This window comes from Trichechus manatus, unplaced genomic scaffold (assembly GCF_000243295.1).
Source record: "Trichechus manatus latirostris isolate Lorelei unplaced genomic scaffold, TriManLat1.0 scaffold00124, whole genome shotgun sequence".
NCBI classification, from domain to species: Eukaryota; Metazoa; Chordata; class Mammalia; order Sirenia; family Trichechidae; genus Trichechus; species Trichechus manatus.
In genome coordinates, this window is record NW_004444060.1 from 827919 (window position 1) to 831427 (window position 3509).

A 3509-nucleotide genomic window follows, 5' to 3' on the forward strand; every position below is an offset into this window, starting at 1 on the left:
TATATATATGTACCTCCACATAATTGATGGAAAACGTGATTTTTTTCCTATGCTATGATTTCACTTGATTGGGTAGTATATTTTCTCAAAAGAACTTAATAGAAATGGACAGCAGCTTTTAAACATATCCTATAATTAATCATGAATACAGAGGGTGGGAGTAACAATGAGAATTATATTAGAAAGAATTAAAGAGATGTTAAAAACTATATAAGCAACAACACTTTCAAAGGCACAAAACATAATAAACGATTCATATTATACGAGTATGAAAACATATTTTTAAAGGTGTGAAAGATACAGTTCATGGAAAATATTTCTTTAATTTTGTTTATCATTAATGAAAAGAGGGTCAAGTTTTAATAGTTTCTGATGATTCTCAATGCTATTTTCAAATGAAAAAGTTAATCCTATAAAATGTGATCTCTATCTTGTAAAAAATATTTTAAATTAAGAAGAGAATGATTCAATATAATCAGAGATCACTACAGCAAAAAGCCATCCTTACTGACGTTTCGTTTCGTTAACTGGTTTTACAGATAAGGATACCAAAAACCAGATCCTGGAGCAGAAAAACCAACAGTAGAATCTAGGTTTTTTGGAATGTAGTGTACAATTAAGAATACCTTATCAATATAGATCTTTATACTTTTAGAGAATTGAATTTGATTTATAATCCTTTACATGTAAAGTATGGCATTATATTAGGCATGCATGACAAAAGGTAAAACAAAAAAAAAAACAAAAAAAAACAGCTACCATTTAATTCACCACTGCGGTTGGTTCTGGCTTTCTCCACAAACGTTGCTGAAAGATTAGGATGAATCAACTGAATCCTGAATGTGAAGGAAGGGCATGGATTTATACCAAGTGCATGTGCTACCTCCAGAAACCAAAGGGAGGTCAACTAATTGTTTCCAAATTCTGCATGTTGCAATTACGCTCCATTTGACATAGTAAGGACAGCAATGATAAGAGTAACATGATCAGAAATAGGGGACTTGACTTCTCATTTACCAACTTGAGACTTAATTTCATTATTTTGAAAATGAAGGAGGTAGATTAGATTTCTAACATCTCTGTACCAAAGTTATTTGAATCTTTGTTTGAAAATTATTATTTAAAACTTTCAGTCTAACAAACCTGTATCTTGTAAGGAAAAAAAAAATAGATCAACAGAAATAATAGACATATTTAGAAATGTCCAAATACCTGTATATCAAACCCTTATACCTGGTTCTCTTGAAAGCCATTTCTGAGATGTGGATTCCTCTAGGTTGTATCCAGTCTAAAACCAGACCTACTGTGTTTAATTGACCTTCTCTGTATGGCCTAAATTTCCGTGAACTGATCTCCAAAGTCGTGTGTATAAACATAATATGAGTTGTTGTTGGTGTTGTCAGTTGCTGTTGAACCAGCTTTGACTTATCAGAATGGACATTGACTGGTCCCAAATTGTTAATGTAGATTGCCAGGTCTTTCTTCCTAGTCTGTCTAATCTGGAAGTTCCACTGAACCATGTTCACCATGGGTGACCCTGATGGTATTTGATATATCAGTAGCATAGCTTCTAGTATCAGAGCTACATGGAAACCCCTGCAATACAACAAACTGACAGACAGTTGGTGGATGAGTTAAAATTCTGTTATTGTCACACACATAGAGAAACATTAATATTTCAAGTTGACAGTGCCATTCTATTTCAAGCATTCTAGCAGTATATTCACATCTGTTATAATCCGGTTACAAACTCAAATATCAACCACCTAAAAGAAAGACTAGTTTCAGCCATCATTTTTAATCATTTAAATCAGCTAATTCTATTAGTAGAACCTAAACATTCAATGGAGCTCATCATATGTGTTTCTGAAGGTATAAAGTTGTGCTATTCTGTGCATTATTTATACATACAAACTATATTTAAATTACATCAAACGAATGCATGACATGGAGCTCTTTAATAATATAACTGATTGATCCTTTGGGAAAGAAATATGTATAAGTCAGTTTGACAATTTTAAAGTTAAATATTGAGTTCATTCATAGAATACACAATTCTAATGTAAACTAAAATTCTAAAATATAATAACAATTGTTTACACATGATTTTTAAAAGAAAGTTTAGTCAGTTATCTACATATCTATATCTGTTTATTATATATTCGTATTGCTTTATAATTCTAACCTTGGATGTTATTTTATTAGGCTAGGTCTAAAAAAATCTCCTTGGCACTTCAATTGCTAGACTCCTCAGTTAATCCTACAAGAAACTGCTATCCTTATTCATGTTCTATCTCTAGTGTTATGGAAGTAATAAGAAAAGTGTGAGTGTGTAAAGATAAGCTCACCCAATTCACAAAAGAGTAAAATCCACTGTTTCAATATAATGTCTTGAGGAAACATAACAAGACGAGTACCTGACAGTCAATTAAACATTTTGCTTTTACAATCTATTTACAATAAAATTAATTATTTATAGATAAATTATCTCCTCTCTTCATGATTCCTACTGGAGTTAAATATTTCTTGCTGATGTGCAAAGGAAGTAAATTAATCTATTCACTAATTAAATTAATCTCATTATAAAATACCATTTTTCATGGGGCATTTCGGATTCTGTTTTTCTTTGGCAATGAACCTTTATTTATAATGGTGTCTTGTCTTAGTCTATGGGGGAAATGGGTAGCAGCTGTGGTGGATAAACCACACACATAATTAACATACAGGGTCTCTTTGCCAACTATCCCGCTGAAGTTAATATAAAAGCTGTATTTTCCTGGTGTGTGTTTTATAGATGCATCTTATTTTATATTACTTTTAAGGGTATTCATGTACACAGAAAAAACCTCAATCTTATTGGTACTATTTATATAAATGTAGGCAAATTCCTGTGATTCAAGTTACCAAAGCCTTATATGATTCCCCTCCTTCCATTCTAAGATTCAATATTAAGAATAAATTTTGTTTAATGCTCCTTCTGTCTTTTGCAATTTATTTTTAAAATTTGATGGTGGTTGAAAGAAAAGAATGTTCTTGTGTGAGAAAAACAAAAATTTAGGACTATAAGTTAAACATTGTCCATTAATTTTCAAATGCTAATAATTCAACTTCAGTCAGGTTAAATTTACATCTAAAAACAGCATGCAGAACATATATGAAACTCATCCAAAATCTCAGATTCATAAAACCAAGCTACTTAGCACAATACTATAGCTCCCTCTTTTGGATGGCCCAGATCGCAATAAAAAAATATGACAAAATAGAAGCTAATATGTCTTCAGTTCCTCTGGCATTTTATAATATTTGCAGCAATATTGATTTTGTTATTAAATTGTATACCGTTAATCATTTTAATCACTTATAAAAATGAAAACATGCTTCATCTGAATCAGGAAACAGTTTTACTAGTTGAATACTCAGTTATTAACAGTTAATTTTAAAGTTAAAGATGCATATTGATACTAGTGTTTTAATACATATTATTTTTAAAAGAATAAACAGAAACTCAA